General features: G+C 37.9%; 1 protein-coding gene across 20 annotated transcripts in view; it reads right to left on the bottom strand.

Annotated features, from left to right (window-relative positions):
* Positions 1-20,650, bottom strand: part of SLC16A7 (solute carrier family 16 member 7) — a 206,448-nt gene that overhangs the window by 97,286 nt on the left and 88,512 nt on the right. For 14 of the 20 annotated variants that reach the window (XM_008274239.5, XM_008274240.5, XM_089307426.1 and 11 more), the window contains one exon: positions 2,315-2,444. The exons of the other annotated variants lie outside the window; for them this stretch is intronic. The gene's annotated coding sequence lies outside the window, so the exon portion shown is untranslated. The remainder of the gene's footprint in view (positions 1-2,314; positions 2,445-20,650) is intronic. 20 annotated transcript variants of the gene reach the window in all.

Raw genomic sequence — 20,650 nt, 5'->3', positions numbered from 1 at the left:
TTAGTTTATCTGTTAACGTTGAATTCAAGGCCAACAGCACCCGAACTCCAGCTTCAGTGAGGCATGTCCACAACAAAGGTTTTCTCAGTGAGGTACCCCACAGCCTTGTTCTGAGGAACACCACACAGCACTACTCGTGGGGGTCATTTCAGACAGCAAAGTCACCAACAGAAACATCTAAATGGGAACTGAAACAAGATGACAGAACGTTGGCTGACTCAGATGCTTTGCTCCTTTGTGCATGTCTGCAAATAATTCAGAAGTGCTGTGAGTCACAAATACATTTTTGTGAGTAAGCATATTCACAAATCATAAAGATCAGCTACATTTCATTTCTGAATATATGTTTCATGTGTGTGTAAATAAGCTCGCCACATACACAAATGCAAACTCACATCCATATATGTGGAGCTTTGAATTGTTTCTAGTTGGTTGTCAATCTCTCACACAGTACAAAAGCAGACTGTTCTCCAGAGATATTGGTGAGGAACCACCAAAGATTCACTGGATAAAGTTACACTGATATCGGCAGTGCACAAGCATTCTCCTTGCCACACATCTTGGCCAATGTATAATTTTAAATTATTTATTTCTTAATTTTGCAGATGTGAAGTACGTCATTGTACTTTTACTTTATATTCTTTAATAATTAATAATTTTGAGCACTCTGTGAATTCAGTATTTTTTGTATTTTGCTAGTTGTGCTTGTACCAAAGAGAAAAAAAGATTAAAAATGCTCTTCTAAAAGCTGGGAGGTTATGCATTCTACTTCAGTTATTAATTTAGAAATTTAAAATGAATTTAAAAATTTAAAATAACTATTTGTTATTCCCTGTTATACAAGTATTTACTAAAAATTTCAAATATAAAAACATGAAAAATATAAATAATAAAGAAAAACATATAAATAACATGTATTCCTAACATCATATTGTGTTAGTTTCAATTATATACATGTGTCTATATATAACACAATTCATTCTAATGGAAATGACAATTTTAAGTCATGACAAATTGATACAAATATGTACCAAAGGAAAAAACTTCCAACTGGATTAAGTATTTCTAAATGTATACACGTTCAGATTACAAGTCTAATGAATCCCTTTCTGACACACAATTTGCAATGTGTGTGTTTTCCTACACTACATTGTATTCCAGGCTTCCAAGAGCACTGATGAGCCAACATTTCTACAGTGTTCTATTACTGTCTCTAGGAATTTCTTCCATGCTGCTTATGTTACTCTAAGTTTGACACTGATGCCTTCTTGAACTAACAAGACCATACCAACAGAAGATAATCAGCAAACAACAAGATTTATATTTCTTCCTCTAAAGGTGTACGATTGGTTTGTTGTCAGAAACATCAAGGGCTTGCAACTGCCCAGTTATCATCAGAGAGCACCACATAGGAAACCTAGAGATTCTGGCCTCCTGGCTTCAGCCTTTCCCAGTTTTGCTGTTATGTGCATATGGGGAGTGAATCAGCAGATGGAAGATGTCTCTGAGTGTGTAGGGGTGTGTGTGTGTGTGTGTGTGTGTGTGTGTGTCATTCTGCCTTTCAAATAAATAAATAAATGAAATCTAAAAAACAAAAGCCAGAAGCACCCAAAAATCTAAAAGAAGTAATATGTACAGCAATGGTATATGCTAACTCTCCTTTCTATAGACACATATACAAACATACATGTGCACACACACATACTTAAGTACAAATACACATAAGAACATATTTATCTCTTTTAGGTTTTATGCCTATCTACAGACATCTTTTTGCTATTAAGAATTTTTTGTTAAGAATTTTGAATGACAACTCATGATATGTACATCAGCCTTCTATAGATAATCACCTATTTATTTCTCTGGATGATGGCCTTTGGGAAGATCATCTAGAAATTGATTTCTACTATCTTCTAAACTCATTTCATTTTAATGTATATTGTCCAAAGCATCATCTTTGCTCTTTGAATTGTCTGTTTTGTCACGGAAGTCAAGCCACTTACTTGTCTTTTATACTATTTTGTTTCTTTCACATAAAGTGACATCTTCTGATCTCCTAACTAGCTCAGAAAAAAGTGGATCAGGAACAAATTGGATTTTGGAAAACTCTACTTCCAAAATTGCTGCCTCTTCTGTATTAGCAATTCTTGAATTCACCAATAGCCAAGATTCAATTCAAACACACTGATTGGCTTCATGATTTTTTTTTCATGTGCACAAATCTGTGATCTTTTATGCAATTTATAACTATTGTGCCTTGATCCTTTTTTAGGAAGCCCAGCCAAGAAAAATAGAGCATATGGTATATTTTTACCTGTTGACAGATGCCCCCTTGAACAGATTTCTTTGGATTAAAGGTGGAAACTTTATCTTAATCACTATAGCTTGTGAGTGATACGTGAAGGCAATACAAAGGAAAAGAGGTAGAGTACACTTCAGATTACCTAAAAAAATAAAAAAGCAAGTGTTACTAACATTCATAATTAAATTTCAAAAATCTCATTAGAGGCTCTAGCTTTAACTCATCCTAAAAATTGTGATAATTTTTATATTGAACAAAATTATCTATGTATACATACATATGTATACACATATATACATACATGTGTGTGCATGTGTATTTACAACATGTGCAAGTATTTATTTATTTATTTATTTATTTTTCTCAATCCACTGACAGAACAACTAAGGTATGATCAAAATGATCAAATGTTTATATGGAAAAAAGAATGAAAAGTGTAAGATAAAGAAATTTTGGATTTAAAAAAAGAAAATCTACTGACATTCTTTAGCTGCCACTCAAATAATTTCCTATGCCCATTTAAATATTTTTCTAAAATTCTATTAAATAGGTTAAATAGTCATTAACAATGTAAATCAAGAGAAAGTTTAAAAGAGAATTATCAGAAATACATATAAGTCATAATAGAGTCTTACAATGAGTCAGACTGGGTGTAAAAAAGAAACAATGACTTAGAGATCTTCCAATTTAGAATTCAAATTCAGAGTTTGGATGGCAGATGAAGACGCCAAAACTCTAATATATCAAGTATCATTATTTCCACTGGAATACGAATATGTAGAATCTAGTATGTAAGAGTTTATTTTGCTTTGGCCAAGCCTTCCTTTGCCTAGATTAAAGTCAATTATTTCAATTAAAAAAAAAAAAAAAAACAGTTGCCTACAATGCATTCGAGATCAAGTGCTGAACACAGACAATACAGCCACCAGGAGATTTGTATTGAGAGGACAGAGAAGCTGTGACCTAAACTCCTAAAGTGAGAAACTGAGTGAGGATGGAAATGAAGACGATTAAAGGAGTCTGAAAATCAGGGATAAAATCTGAGACATTGAGAGGAATGGAATGAAGAAGAGTTCCCACTAAATGTGCCTCACCGGTCTGGAACAATAGCAGTGAGAAGAGGCTAACAGTTCTGGTCCTACCAGTCTCAGCAGCCTTCCTAGTTTTTTCTCAAGGTAAGGAATTCAACAATGGCTACACCATTCCCAATCCAAAGACAGGAAACCTTTCTATTTCAAGGAAATGTATTTTGTGTTCATTTCCTCTGGCAGAGAGAACTTCCCTGAGTTCAGGGCAAAGTTTTGAGCAAAGTCTGAGGCATTTCTGAAGAGTGGATCCAACTCTCCAGTGAATGATTATGTTCACTCATGGTTTACCCCGGTCAGTATTAGAGAGCTTGAGAAGCCCAATTCCTCTGTGCACACTACAGAGAACATTTCTAGGAAATGTCACAGTGCCTTAATTTGAGTGGCTCATTTTTTTTCTTTTTTTTTTTTTTTCTTTTTTTTTTTTTTTTTGACAGGCAGAGTGGACAGTGAGAGAGAGAGAGACAGAGAGAAAGATCTTCCTTTGCCATTGGTTCACCCTCCAATGGCCATCGCGGATGGTGCGCTGCGGCCAGCGCACCGCGCTGATCTGATGGCAGGAGCCAGGTACTTCTCCTGGTCTCCCATGGGGTGCAGGGCCCAAGGACTTGGGCCATCCTCCACTGCACTCCCGGGCCACAGCAGAGAGCTGGCCTGGAAGAGAGGCAACCGGGACAGAATCTGGCGCCCCGACCGGGACTAGAACCCGGTGTGCCGGCGCCGCAAGGCGGAGGATTAGCCTAGCGAGCTGCAGCGCCAGCCTGAGTGGCTCATTTTCTTCCAGAGTGACTGACCAACATGTATGGATGTTGTCCACCGTTGGGTAGTGATTATGGAAGTTTTGGTTGGTAATTATACCTATATTAATCTATCTTACACCCCTTTCTCTTTGAATATTAGAGTTGCATTAAGTACACCTTAATGCAGATACATAAATATAATTCATATATTGATATTATAGTTAGAAGTCTTGCTGTGGCATCTGCCAATTTAGTTTCTTAGCAGTACACTATATATTTTATGGTAGTTTTCATTTAGCTGTATTGAAAAAATAAACAGTGCTTTAGGGCTCTCAAGGAATTGATTTTCATAACCCCATGAACTCAGAGAATCTGGTGTTTTGAATCATATTTAATAGGTGAGAGCATAAAGGACCAGAGATGCCAAGTGATTTTTTTCAAAGTGGAATGTCTAACAGGTAATCAAATTGCTGCGAAGACTTTTTATTAGGGCCACTGTTACTGATTTTGTTTTACACATCAACTTATAGGCTGTTCATTCTGCATGCAATCATACCCCTTCAAGTTTTTTTTCCCCCCCTAGGGAGAAATGCCAAACTTCAATTTTTATACATGTTCTCGTTGTCTTCTGTTTTTAATCTGTCTTGTCAATCAAAATTTGTAAGTTGTTCTTTGGAATTCAAAAACAACAACTGTTCTTCAAAATCTTTTGAAATTCACCACTAACCCAAGTTATTCACCCTTATTTTTTATAATGCTTTTGAGTGCATAGGCTACAATATATTATTACTGTTACTAGAGAACAATTTGATGGCTACAGGAAACATTCAGCTATTTGAAGTCTTTTTCAACATTTATGTGGTAGGCTGTGTATTGAAGCCCAAGAACTTTGCCTTTTCTTCTAGAATCAATGTAAGTTGATTAATCTATGCAGAAGAAGATATCAGACACAGATAATGAAATTATTGGTGACAGTGGTTACACTCCACTATTATATTCAAGGCTCTTTCTCATGCAGTTGTACTGGCTATCAAATGTTCTTTCCTAAACTTTTGAATAATCCTTTCTTCAACTTTCCACACCTAAACCAGTTTCAATACTATGAAACTCTATCAACAGTCTATGCCGTCTAGAAGTTTATGTTTCAAAACACAGTCCAGAAATAATGCACTCAGTCCCAAATAAAATCAATGGGTGTTAGGGGATTATCAATTATACCATACATTCCTCTAGATATCCTGCAGCTAAAACATGAGTTTTTCTTTACATCCTTCCAATAAAATGGCTGTTTTCACCTGTACAAATTAACATGCTCCTTAAAGAATGATCAACTGATCTTTTTGATATTTCCTATTTCTTACACAAAAGGATATATCCAAATCAAATTAATGCACAATGTTTAAGTTTAGGTGACAACTCATCCAAAATTATAATAGGAATTCAATTGAACCAAATCTTATCTTTTACAACATGTAACTGAATTAATATTGGAATCTAATCCTGGGAGGCTATTTTATTCTTCAAAGCGAGCCATCTTTTAATCCTATTGACTTATTTACTCCGACATCTAAACAAGAAAGATATCAATAGTTCATGGCCCACAAAATGTCAGTAACATAAATACTATTTTTATATGCAAACTAGTGCTGTAGTTAAAATGATTCTAAGAATACTAATTGATAGTAAGGGTCAAACCAAATAAAGATTTTTTTTTTAATTGTAAGACACATAGATTTATTTAGCTCAGAGTTCTACAGAATGGGTAAGAATATGGTGCCTATAGCCTGTGAGGACTGTGAGGACATTCTTGCTACATCAAACCATGGGACAATCGATAGCAAGACAGAGACACTACCTAAAAATCTTTTTGTAAGAGGCCAATTAGGAAAAACTACCAGTGCATAATTATCTATGAAGAATTGGAACTGGATCTACCAGTTGATTGTTTCTCCTGATTTCTAATAACTGTACTGTTAGAGCAGTGCAAAAACAATTATAGTAAACTGAATGTTAGCTGTGCCCATGTTTTAATCCCTAGAACCCGTGATGTTATCTTATAACTTTATAGTGCCCACTTTATAGAGTAGAAAGTGGTGGCTTAATTGATTATACAAATAGGATAGAGTTTGGGCAGCATTCAGAGCATGTGATGACCTCTGGGAAAGTTTTATTGCATCTCCATATGGAGCTTGGCGTACACATGTTCATCATGGCGTCTTCACGATGGAGGAGGCTCAGCTGCATCACGGGAAAGTGGGTGTGGTGAACTGGCTTGAAAGATTTGGAGGTTTTTTATATTGAAGGGCTAAGACACAGAAACTGCTGGAAACCTCTTAGGTCCTTTGTCCCTCATTAATACCCTGTATAGCCCATATCATTACCACAAACTGCAAAAAAATGAGGCAGCTCTATAAACTGATATGTGTGGAGTATTCTCAAAAGTGTAACAAAGAAGTGAGCTGTATGGCCGACACTGTGGTATAGTAGGTTAAGCATACCATATGAGCACCCAGCTGCTACACTTCTTGGGCCCCTGCACCCACATGGGAGACCGCAGTGAAGCTCCTGGCTCTGGCTTTGGTCTGGCCCAGCTCCAGCTGTCACAGCCTTTTGGGAAGTGATCCAGGTGTGTGATCATGATGTCTCCCCTGCCAGGTAAGTATTGGGGAGTGATCCAGAAGATGGAAGATCTCTCTCTCTCTCTCCATTTCTCTCTCTCTAACTCTGCCTCTCAAATAAATAAATGAATCTTAAAAAAAAAAAAGAGCTGTAAAACAGGAAAATTTTAGCCTTTGTCTATACTCCTGTGGATCAATGGTCCATTTTTACTTGTTGAAGATGATGATGGGGCCAGTGCAGTGGTGCATGGGTTAAAGTCCTGGCCAGAAGTGCCGGCATCCCATATGGGCACCAGTTCTAGTCCCAGCTGCTCCTCTTCCAAACCAGCTCTCTGCTATGGCTTGGGATAGCAGTAGAAGATTGCCCAAGTCCTTGAGCCCCTGGACCCACATGGGAGACCCGGAAGAAACTCCTGGCTTTGGATTGGCGCAGCTCTGGCCATCTGGGGAGTGAACCAGTGAATGGAAGACCTCTCTCTCTGTCTCTACCTCTCTCTGTAACTCTTTCAAATCAATAAAATAAATCTTAAAAAAAAAAAAGAAGATGATGGCTAGTGGTGCATTAAGCGTTAAGCCTGTAATTATAAAGTAAACTGAATTTATGTTATCACAAAAATTAAAGGAAAAGAAAAGAAAAGGAGAGGGGATTGAAGGAAGGAGGGAGGTAGGGAGGGAAATACATAGAATTATATCTATGAAATACTTGAAATCTGTTCTCTTTATATTATTAAAATTATTGTGAACAGAAAAAGTTGAGTCTATTAATCTTTAAATTATGCACATAAGGACACTATGGGGCTCAGAGAACAGTACACCAAGGTGAGCACCCCAGTGTGCTGGGTTGTAGAAACAGTGACTCAAGGCCTGATATTCCTACAGTTCCCAGGCCTCTTGGTCGTCTTTCTCTCTCAAAGGTATGGAGAAAGTCTTTACTCCTATAACCCCTTATCTGCCTTAACACTGAACCTGCAGAAGAGAACACAGTTACCTTCCACCCCTCCCTAAAATCTCATTATCTATTTTAGAAAAGAAGACTGAGGAATGTGACTACATCTAGACAGACTTTTGTCACAAGATAATGTGTCTTGCAGGCTCATTCAGATTTCAAAAAGAATCACTTACACATTAATTTTTGTCTCCTGGATCCATTCCTCCTCCACAATAATCATTTATTATCCTTGAAAAAGAATTGCCTACATTCCCTTACCTCTCTCTTCCCCAAGAAGATAGATACACTGAATGGGCGGGTAATCACACTCCTATGATTCCCCACCCCCACCCCAGCACCTTAAGTAAATCTGAATGCCTTTTTCTTTTACTAATCTGTCTTTTGTCAGTTCACTCTACTGAACCTTCAGAAGGGACTGCGGACACTCCCTTCACCAATGCATCCTACATGTACTTTTATATGTATACAGCCTAATTAGAACAATACATAAAAACCTATTAATAACAATTATATTTAGAAAGCGATTATGTATAAGTTATATATTTTTAAATGTTTCAATACTGTACAAGGAAATCTTCAAGAAGTTCATGAAAAATGAGTATTGTGAAAAATTATGCCTGGTTGTCAAATGTCTTTTCCAAGAAATAAATTCATACTAACTTGTTATATCATGTCTGAACTAGATCTAGTCTGAGACACTAAGATAACATATCCTTCTGAAAAGTGTCCTTATCAGAGAAGCATGAATTCTGCTAAAGTTGAAGCATGAACAAACATCCAACTTACGATGATGCTTGTGTGGAAAAATGGTGAAAACCTGTACTCTCTACAAAAAGTATATGAGGACAATACTCCAAAAAAAAAATAACAATTTACAAATGGATAACATTAGAAGAGATGAAATAATGCTGCTGATGAAGCCAGAGCAGACGACCAGCCAAATCAATTTGCAAAAAGATTAAACATAATAGTGCCCTAATTGAAGAGGACCAACAATTAACAGCAGAAACAACAGCCAACACTACAGGCATCTCAAGGGTCCACTTACACCATTCTGGCTGAAAAAATAAAGGGGAGCAAATTTTTCACTCTGGGCACCAAAACTGTTGTGCCCAGACAAGAGCAGAACTTGCAATGGAAATTTCAAACAAGTAGGATCAAGAGCCTGAAGCACTTCTTCCAAGGACTGGAACTGGAGAGGAAGCAGGGCTTTACCAGTGTGATCCCCAAAGCAAAGCACAATCATGGCCGTGGCTTCCAAGAGGTAAAAGCAGTCCAGCAAAAGAAGACCTTGAAACCAAGCCTCTGTATAGCACCTTAGCTGCAGATACTGGATGCCACCAGATTCAAGCCTCCCAGACTAAATCCCTTAGCTTAATGTGTTTTCGCTGTCTTCCTGATCATATACCAACTTATTACTAAAATTAACTCACTGAATTGAGGGAGTACATCAGCTATCATCCAACTCAAGATCATTTATGACTCCAATAATTAACATCCTGATGCTCAAACTGCCCCAAGGGATTTCTTTCCCAGGTGACTCCAGGTCCAGGCCAAGAAGCAAGTACTACCTAAGGAGCATCCCCTGGACTGACTGGAGCCCACTTTGCCACCATCAAACTTCCCTACAGGACATGAATCACTAACTGAAGGAGCGTCCTAAGCACTGTGGACACTGGTACATGAGCTGAATACCTCTTAGCGCCAACATGTGAGCAAACTCAGTCTATAAAACCTTCATGCCTAATCGCCTAGGGAGCTCAGAAATTAAACAGCAGTTGCCCTGCTCTTTGCTCCACACTTTGTGACAACCACCTCCTGTCCTGCACCACCCCAGTATCAGGGATTGGCTTTTTATGCATCAAGTGAGCAGACCAAGGTGTAGAATTTCTTTGGCAATTCCTCCAATTTTGGAGGAATTTTGGGGTTTATGCAATTTTGGGGTTATGCTATATCAAAGAAAGCGCAATTTGTGAGTTTTTGATGACAAATCATTAGATTTCTATCTTACAGTCATGATTTGGCTCTTTCTGATTTATTTTTGTTTCCTAACCTTAAGAAATCTTTGAAGGGCAGTCAGTGTTCTTCAGTTAATAACGTAGTAAAGGCTGCGCTGTGGTGATTAAATGCCCAGGGTTCTCAGTCTTTTAGGGATAGACCTAATGACTGGTATCATTGCTCACAACAGTGTCTTGAATTTGATGAATAATTTAAAATGAATTTTAAAATATAAAGTTTATATTTTTAATTTTTAAGTTTGTAAAAAATATTTATTTATTTTAAATGTAGAGTGAGAAAGAGAGATCAATCTTCTATCTGATGCAGGCAGCCAGACAGGGTTAAAGCAATCAGACTCGTGAGCTGGAAGAGCACACCTTTGCTCTGCCCCTTTTCGTGATCTCACAGCCCTGCCTGACTTCACCTGTATGCCCACCTGCCAATCAGACTACGTAGCCACTCCCCTTTTGGAGGCAGATAAAAGGCTTGGAGTGTCCAGGCCTCTCTCTACTTTCCCACCTGCGCTACACTTCCTGTGGCTGCTCCTAACTGCACGCTTTGCCCCACATGGCTCCTGCCTGCTCTCTGCCTGGTATGGATCCAACTTTCGTTTCTAGACTAATTTCTCCCCTAAATGAAGCCTTCACTTTCCTGTGTATTTCTCTCACTGAATAAATGCTAAAAACCTTACCATGTCCCCTGTTTTATTCGAGCTGATATTCAGAATTCTTATCTGGATAAACAGCAAGGACCCTCAACATTAATATTAAAATTATTCATAAAGCTAGCTGATAACACATCTGCTGGTTCAATCCCCAAACTCTTGCAACATCCAGGGTTTGGACAGGAAAAAGCCAGGAGCCAAGAACTCCATCCGGGTTTCCCATGTGGGTGGAAGGAATTCAAGTACATGACCCATCATCTGCTATATTCCCAGAGTAGCTAGACAATCCAAAACGGGATGCAAGCATCCCAACAAGCAGCTTAACTTACTGCACAACACACACCCCTAAGTATTTTTTAAACACTTGTGAATTAATATACAGTTATGCAATATACAAAAATAATCACTCCTATCTCTGAAGTTAAAAGTTCCTAAATTCAAACTCCTAATTCTACTGTTTTCTTGATTAGTTATTTCTTCCTTTCAGTATAAAATGAGGATTTTAACAGGAAGTATCCAAACACTGAAGAATAAATCAAGTATTTGATAAAGGGTTTACTGTGATTATTAGTAAGATTGCCATCCTGTAGTACTGAATATTGGCAATCCAATATGTCTGGATAAGACTCAGCCCAAACTTTTAAATATGTCTTCCTGTTTTCAGAATGTCTGCAGTCTTTTCTTCTCTCCTCAAGCCATGGCTCAGGGAAACTATGTATGGGTGTACCATGATAAAGACGTGTGTTTTTGTCACTTTGCTCCCCCTACTCCTCCAGTTTTTAAAGCAGCCCATTTTACTCAAAATCCTATTATCTAAACCAGTTAGAGACTCTTGTTTATGAAGGGATGAGGAGAATAAATACAAACAGAGAGCTTAGATCTCCACCTATCCACATTCCCTGAGTAGTCCCTAAAATTTTTCTTAAAATGCTTAGAATTCTTTGGAGCCCAGCTGGAAATCTATCTACAACATCTTTCTCATCTCTCTAACTTAGTGACATTCTCTGGTCAACTTTGAAAAAAGAAAACAACAACAACAACAACAAAACAGGATTCTATTTAAGAGATTTGGATCTTCCATATTTAGTCTTCTAATATTTTCTGGCTTTTGGCTTCTTTTCTCAATTTGAAAAGATTTGATCATTAATGCCATTAATAAAGAAGAGGAGTTTAAGAAATCCTAGATGTTTCTGGGAAGATTACACAACCAAGGAAATATTTTCCTGACTTTTTAATTGAAATGCTCATTGACAAAATATCAAATAAGAAAAGAAAATCCTTAAGGTGTTGTGATACAAATGATGAGATTCTAGAATCCCCTAGACATTCCCATAAAATACAATACCACTGGGGCAGGATAAAAAGTACCATAGCAAGTTGAATCAACCTGGCCACAGGCATCAAGAAACAAGGTCTTCCAAAGATGAGCTTCCCTGATATTTTGACTTCTTTGTCCACCTGATGATGTAAGCGTCCTGTGAACCATTACTTACTTTAGAATCTGGAACATATTTAGTTCCATCTATGACACATCTCTTTGTCACTTAACATGTTGTCAGCTACATGATCATGATTCTATGATCTCTGACCTCAACTTGAAGAATCATGTATATAGTATGGGGAAATTAAAGACAATCTAAATATCCAACTCTTGACAGAAGCGGGATAGACTAATGCCATCTACTTGAAAAACAATTATACACACATTAAAAATGATTATGAAAATTAGATAATATGATCAGAAGCATTATAAAATGGTCAATGAAAAAATGGTAACTTTTATATACCATAAAAAAACTTCAAATCTTTGGAAATAAGAGATCATAAAAGGAAAATACATAGACTGTAATGTTAGGGTAAGTACAGAAAGAAAATTATATTTTCTTAATTATATTTACTTGGCATAATGTTTTCATATATAAAATACCTTAAGTTCACTTTACACATATGTTTATTTCCATTAGTATTGGTTACATACTCTATTTAAAAAATAGGTTTTAACTAGTCTACAACAGATTCAAGTAAGGTTATTATAAGGTAATACTGTGTGGAAACTGTAAGCTATGTTTTGAGATTTTGCCCATGTTCTTAAGTCTCTCTGTCTGTCTGTCTCTTAATTTATTTGAAATGTAGAGAGACAGAGAGAAAGAGGAATAAACAGATCTCTCATGTGCTGGTTAACTCTACAAGTATCTACCACAGCTGGGGCTGTGCAAGGCTGAAGCCAGGACCCTGGAACTCAACCCGGATGCCCACATGGTGACAGGGACCATACTACTTGAGCCATTACCTGCTTCCTCCCGAGTTGTACACGAAGAGGAAGCCAGGATTGAAAAGCAGAGCCAGGACTTGAACCCAGGCCCTCTGCTACAGCATGTGGGCCTCCCAAGCAATGTCTTTACCACTATGCCAAATGCCTTCCCCCAAAGTTTATTTTTTGTTTGTTTTTAACATACAAAAAGAAATAATGAGGTTCTTGCATAATTGTAAAGTTGTGACAAGGATACCTAGAGATGATAACCATACATAAATTTAAATAATATTTTCTAATTACCAGTTGCCCATATAAACAACATTTGTTACTTGTTATGAACAAGATCACTGAGCAAGACAGTTGACACTTCAATCTGCAGTTTTCCAATATTAGTTAGTAGCTATTGCCTCCACTTTAGAAAAATGAAAATTGAAGGATGTCAATTATCTTTTGTAAAGTCCTAAGCGTACCTGTAGTATTTGACTCAGTCCAGAACCAGGTTCTTAAAGAGTTAAACGTCCTAGATTTTCTACTATCTATCTTCAACTTACTTCTCATCCATGAAGTACTTGAAGTGTTCCAATTGCCACTCCTACACCCAAATGTATTTTGCCTATTTTAATATATACTTTGCTTGTGGTCAGTTGCCTGAGTTCTCTTCCCTCACTCATTAAAGCTGTGTACTTTGTCAGTGACTTCACTTTTCACTCAACTGGTTTGTAATTGCTGAAACAGGAAAAGGAACTAAAACTTGGAACCCAAAGAAAATAAACTATTCAGCAGATTTATGAAAATAGCACAAATGGTCATGAAAGAGTGAACTGCTTTGAAGAGGACTACAGAACACAAAGTGACTAAGAGAGTTAACAGTTGCATCCTCTACTACACAGATGCTCCTCAACTTAGGATGGAGTTATGTCCTAATAAAGTCAGCGTAAGTTGAAAATATCCTTACGTCAAAAATGCATTTAATACTTCACCTAGTGAACACTGGCTGTAGCTCAGCAACACAGTAGACTCTTGAGTGTCAGTTGTTCCTCTTGGGATCACCTGACAGACCAAGAGCTGTGCTCAGTGCTGCTGCCCAGCAACATGGGGGAGTATCACGCTGCCTAGCTCTAGCCTGGGAAAAGATCAAAATTCAAAACCTGAAGTATGGTTTCCACTGAATGGGCATCGTTTTCCAACCATGGGAGTCAGAAGATGTTAAGCTACATCATCATAACTTCGGGACCACCTGTATATGCAGGAATGAATTAAATGCACAGAAGCTATTTGGGGTTCTGAGAAAAGAGGCTTGGAGACAGAATATTGGTAGCAGAAGCTGGTTTTATCTAGCTACACTCAGCAAGAGACTTGAGAAGCTATGAGGCACAGTAAATTTGGCACATTTGTAAGCAGAAGTGAAAAGGGAAGGCAGGTACGTATTATAGGATTTGCAGGGATGAAGAACACATTAGTCCCCCATTAGGGTGAGTTCATACCATAACCCCTAATAAATGCCTGAAATCATATAGAGTAGTAAATACTACAAAAATTTTTTTCTCATTCTTACAAAGATTTTAGCAACCTCAGCATGTGATTATTATTATTATTATTATTATTTTATTTTACTTACTAAGGTGACAACTTCCACCATTTCATCTAAAGGAAGTATTTTATGACTTCGCTTTGGCTTAACTGAATTTCCAGTATCACTGCTCTTTTGCTTTGGGTACACTGTTAAGTTTTTTTTTTTTAAGATTTTATTTATTTATTTGAGAGGCAGAGTTACAGACAGTGAGAGAGAGAGACAGAAAGGCCCCCCTTCCATTGGTTCACTTCCCAGATGGCCGCAACAGCTGAAACTGTGTCTATCTGAAGTCAGGAGCCAAGTGCTTCCTCCTGGTCTCCTATGCGGGTGCAGGGGCCCAAGCACTTAGGCCATCCTCCACTGTGCTCCCGGGCCACAGCAGAGAGCTGGACTGGAAGAGGGGCAACGAGACCAAAACAGGTGCCCATATGGGATGCCGGCGCCGCAGGCAGAGGATTAACCTAGTGCCCCATGGCACCAGCCCCACTGTTAGGTTAAACAAAGATATTCGGACACAAGCACTGTAATACTGAGAAAAGTAAAGCTGAGGGGCAGGCATTGTGGCACACAAGTTAAGCTGCCGTCTGCAACGCCAGCAGCCCACATTCTAGTCCTGACTGCTCAGGTTAAGATCCAGTTCTCTGCTAACGCACCTGGGAAAGCAGCAGAAGATGGCCCTTGCCACCTACTCATATGGGAGACCATCTGGGGAGTGAACCAACAGATAGACAATTTCTTTCTGTCTCTCTGTCTCGCTCATTCTACCACCCTGCCTTTCAAATAAATAAAACTTAAGTTGATTAGAGTACACAGTTTGGACACAGCAACCAAAGGAATCATTCACATATCAGGCAAGATAGAGCAAGACAGAGCAGGAAGGCAGATTTTATCACTGCTACTCAGGATGGTGCCAAATTTAAAATTTACAAATTGCTTACTTTAGAATTTTCCATTTAATATTTTTGGACTGTATGTAACTAAAATTACAGAAAACAAAATTATGGGTAAGGGTGGACTACTGTAATTTTTTTTTCTCTCATCTTCAGCCTACTAAAAGATTCTCAAGACACTGCTTCAAGGCAAAAACAAATCAAGGTCACCGTGCTAGGGAGAAGATTAAAAAGTGAGAGAGGCCTCATTAACTCATTTTTTAGGCCTCTGTGCATTTTAATAATAGATTTTAATTCTAACTAAAAAATTTACATGTTTGGGGTGGCCATGACTTTTCAATCTATGGAATTTCGATCTACAAATTATGGAATGGCTAAATTAAGTTATTTAACCTATGACTTAATTTATATACTTATTCTTTGTGGTGTAAACACTTAAATCTACTCTCTCAACAGTATATCATAGTTAACTGTAGCCATCATGATGTACAATAGATCTCTTGAATTTATTCTTCCTGTCCAGTTGAAATTTTGCTTAATAATTTTTTTAGAAAAACCTCTTAATAGAATTAAATCAGACACAGAAAATTCTTTTGTTTAAAAATAGTTGGGGTGAACACTATGGCTCAGCGGGATAAGCCAGCACTTGGGGAGCCCACATCCCACATCAGAGTGCCTGGGTTTGAGTTCTGCCTTCGAGTTCTCCCAACACAGCTTCCTGCTAGTGCACCTCCTGGGAGGCAGCAGGTAATGGTTTAAGTACGTGGATCCCTGCCACCCATGTGGGAGACCCAGGTGAGTTCCTGGCTCCTGGCTTTGACCTGGCCTAACCCTGGCTCTTGTTGGCAATTGAGGAGTGAATCACCAGTTGGAAGCAGTGTCTCTGTCTTCCCCTCTCTGTCTCTGTCTTTCCCTCTCTGTCTCTGTCTCTCTTCCTTTCAAATAGAATAAAAATAAATAAATAAATAAAATAATTGAGAAAAGGATGGGGATCAGTCTTGTGGTTCCATGGTGGTTTGATAAACTCAAATTTTCTATAATTAAGTATACATAGAGAGATAGGCATCACAAATGGATGGTCTATTTGCACAAACTGGAACTAAATAATGTTTTAAGGTTTTAAAATATGCTGTTATCCTAAATAGTAAGGAAAAATGGTCACTGGAAATATAAAATGACAATGGTAAAGATAATTCCAATATACAGTAACTTACTTTATGTGCAAAAATATAAAACTACAGAAAATTTAAATATATACATCACAGTAAGTCACAAAAGTGTCGTAACCCTTTGAGCAAATGGCAATTACACTGGATCTTAGTTTCTTTATCTATACAGACAAGGCAGGATTCAGTGTTCTCTGAAGTCCCTTTGAACTCCTAAGCTTTGATTCCATGACACTAAAATTTTTCTCTTTTGCAGATTTTCTTAGCATGTGGAACACAAATGTCTTCCATGCTCTGAGAAAACGCTATTGCCATTTAAACCTAAGTCAACACAGATAGGTAGTATCCTAACAACTATTCCATGCTTCTAAAAACCACAGGCTGAATGAGAAACGTTAATCTGAAATGATCATGTGAAGGAATTCCACTGTGTAATCAGCCAGAGCCTGGTTAAATACTAGAAGTTCCTAAAGGCCAAGTCTTAGTTTCTTAATAATAGAATTTTATTCCATTCCCAAATCATAATTTAGTTTCCATAAAAGTTATTATATGAGAACCTCAGGGAACCTGGAATATGTTTGAATAATTTTCCATTTATCAATATCAAAATAGTATAGCATATTTTCATGCTATCCAACAGAATACATTCTCATAAAACTAGAACAGTTTGACTCTAGTTGCAAATCAATCACATAAAATATTTTCTCAAAGACAGAATGAAAATAGAACCTTGCAGATTGCATATTCAAGGCATTTTAAAAGACTAATAATTTCAATGTATAAACTGTGTATTTTATTTGGTACCCTGTATCTGCCCAATTTAAACACCTTTATTTATTTATTTATTTTTTTGGACAGGCAGAGTGGACAGTGAGAGAGAGAGACAGAGAGAAAGGTCTTCCTTTGCTGTTGGTTCACCCTCCAATGGCCGCCGCGGCCGGTGCACTGCGCTGATCCGAAGGCAGGAGCCAGGTGCTTCTCCTGGTGTCCCATGGGGTGCAAGGCCCAAGGACTTGGGCCATCCTCCACTTCACTCCCTGGCCACAGCAGAGAGCTGGCCTGGAAGAGGGGCAACTGGGACAGAATCCATCGCCCCGACTGGGACTAGAACCCGGTGTGCTGGCGCCGCAAGGCGGAGGATTAGCCTAGTGAGCCGCGGCGCCAGCTCCAATTTAAACACTCTTAAGTAAAATTTACTGTTTAACAAATGAGAATCATGTCAATCATACGCTGTTGGATGAAAATATCATGTTCAATAACATTTAAAGAGTCACTAATGTAACATTACTAATATGTAAGAGCTGATGATTTATCAACACTCCAAAAGACATTCCCCTTGTCAGACACTTAAATAAATTTCATGACACTGACATGGTGGGAACTATTACCTACAAGCATATCTTATAATGGTTTGATAAAACCTGCTAAAGTAGGAAGTGGAGTCAAAAGAGATGGTTTCTGTCACATTCTGTCACATCGATATGCCATAGAATTCATGACTCCTTGGTTTTTAAGATTTCATGTTATTGTTTTGTAAAAATCACTGATTCAGATAAAATGCACAGTTTATACATTGAAATTATTAGTCTTTCAAAACTCCTTGAATATACAATCTGCACTGATCATGAAGTTGGTACTGAGTGCAAAAAGGATGGGCCCAAAGTTAGATATAACCTAGATGAGAGCTACAGGAACTGCTTCATGTAAATCAACTGGCTGGGTCCAGCTTGTCACTTTGGGAAGCTGACCAGAAAGAAGTACCACCCCAAACACAGGGAAGAGAAAAAACTTCTTTTTCCATTTTCCAGTCTCTACTGCAGCAGTCAAGATTCTGAGTCCCAAAAAGGACACAAAAATGCAAATAGTCAGTCCTCTGAGAACTGACGGCATTCTTGTATGACAGCAAATCAGATGAAATCATCAGAAAATTCTCACCTCTGCACATTGTGTCTACCTTCCCTCTGGCTTTTCCCTAAACATTCGTATGTGGGCTTCTTCCAAGTTTGATGATAACTTAGAAGGGATGTTATCAAAAGCACCTGGTATCGACTTGATCTCATTTTCATTTCTCAAGATCTTAATTATTTTATTAATTTGATTTTGTACCTGCTCATCATTCCAGAGAATCCCCTGCTTGACTGAGTTCCTTTTTGTTCCATTCTACTCACTATGCTTATTCTGACCTTTCTGTGACTTGCATGAACGGCTCTCTGTTCTTGTCCTACTGCATCCTTGACATACTTCCATGTACCACTGACAGCATGTGCTTTTCTGACATTTTGTTTGCCTACCCTACTCACTGAAGGTTGATACAGAGCACCGCAACAGCTGAGACAGGAGCACCCAGCTGCCATTCTTCCAAACCTGGGACAAAAAAAGGGAGCTATCTGTCTTCCATCTTACTCTCAAACAGTGCTTACTTTCTTCTGTCCTAGCGAAAAAGCCATCCTTCTTTTATCTCACAACAATCCGTTTAATAATGATTCTAATGAAATTTCTCTTTTTTTTTTTTTTGGAGGAAGTGGTTCCAATAATTTTCATACATCATTTTTAATTTGTCAGTCTTTTCTAGTTCTTTCCCTCAGTCTACCAAATATGTACATATCCCCATGCCTAAAAATAGCAGGGAAAAGTAACCTGCTTTAGATGTGCTTTTCCCATGAACTGGCAATGTTTTTCTTTCATCTTCTTCACTTCAAACCATCACACGAGGGCCAGGTTTCCTAGAGGACTCTACTCACCACCTATGGTTGTGAATTTCTTACTTTAGGTTTTTCTCTTGCAAAGTTTAACTGAATGTATTTTCTCCTGAATATGGGCTATGACTTCCTAATTTCTAAAATTATTGAGCCTCATCTCATTAAAATTCCTCATAGTATTTAACAATATGTACTTGTGCTTTGTATAAGACTTTGCAGTCATTGGCTTCTCTCTTACTATATGACTATTCCATATTTCATGACATTTTTCCTTTTCAGATCCAACATCTGTGGGTTCTCATAAAAGCAATATTGCTATCTTTTTTCTTCCTACATATGCTCATAACATGATCCACCTCTGCAAATTGAGGCTAACACTCTGATTAGAGGCATGTCCCAATTATTCCTTGTTGCAGTATTCCTTTTCCTGCATTTTAATTCTTCATTTTTTATGCTCTCCCAAGATATTTTTAAATGGGTGTCCAACTGTAATATATAATTGCCTTACTCCTAAGTTTTATAACAGTTTTGAAACCAAAATGCTGGAGTCCTTTCTTCCTCCTCCTCTATAAGAAGTCGCTTCTGTTGAATGCATCTTTCTTCCTGTTTCTCTTAAACATCATGGCTCATACCCTCAAAGCACTGAGTATGAGAACCTGCAATAGTCCACTGAGCATTTTCTCCTTTTTAGTTTCCCATCATTGTGCCCCACAATCCTTCACACAAACATCTCTCTTCATGTACCCCAGCAGTGTGGCATGGGTCCAGACTGGAGCTCTGGGGGTTGGCAGTTACCCATGGACCCAGTGGAAGTGGAGGAGGATACTTGATTCCCCGCCCCCAGTCTCTCCAAAACAGAGCCCACTGTCTGGATTAGGATTTTGGATTAGGGCAGCAGCTACTAAAACCCTTGGGTGCAGGCATAGCAGCTGACAGACGGGACACCTGATTGGCAGTGCTGGTGGCAGTGGCCAGCAGGCAGCAATCAGAAGCAAATCAAAATGAAATATTAGAAATGAAGAATTCAATAGATCAAAGAAAAAATGCAGTGGAAAGCCTTAACAGCAGACTTGGCAAGGCAGAAGAAAGAATATCCAAACTAGAAGACAAATCTTTGGAAATCTTACAGTGAGACAACAAAGAAAACAACAAGAAAACAGAAAACTTAAAAACACTGTTGGAGAGCTATGGGATACTATCAAATGACCCATTTTGATTTCTCTTTAAAATCTCATTTTGCAAGAGAGGACATTCAAATGGACAATCCCCATGTTCACTGCAGCACAATTCACAATGACTAAGATATGGAATCAACCCAGATGTCCATCAACTGTTGACTGGATAAAGAAACTATGATATATATACACTATGGACTACTACTCAGATGTAAAAAAAAAAAAAATGAAATCCTGTCTTTTGCAACAAGATGGTAGCAACTGGAAACCATTATACTTAGTGAAACAAGCCAGTCCCAAAAAGATAAATATCATGTTTTCCCTGATCCAATGTAACTAATAGGATACCTGAAATGTAATGTATTGGAGTGAAACAGACATTTAGAGAATAGATGGTGGTTTATAGCCCTTGTCTCCTCCATTGTGGAACAATGTTTTGTCTTATTTTTTTTCTCTTCATACTATTTGTTGAACTCCTTTGTTTAGAGTAGGGAAAACTATACAATCATTAAGTGTACTGCAAATAGATCACTGTAA

This window comes from Oryctolagus cuniculus, chromosome 11 (assembly GCF_051225735.1).
Source record: "Oryctolagus cuniculus isolate XC-2025 breed Fujian yellow rabbit chromosome 11, ASM5122573v1, whole genome shotgun sequence".
NCBI lineage: Eukaryota > Metazoa > Chordata > Mammalia > Lagomorpha > Leporidae > Oryctolagus > Oryctolagus cuniculus.
This window is presented reverse-complemented; position numbering and strand designations above follow the sequence as displayed.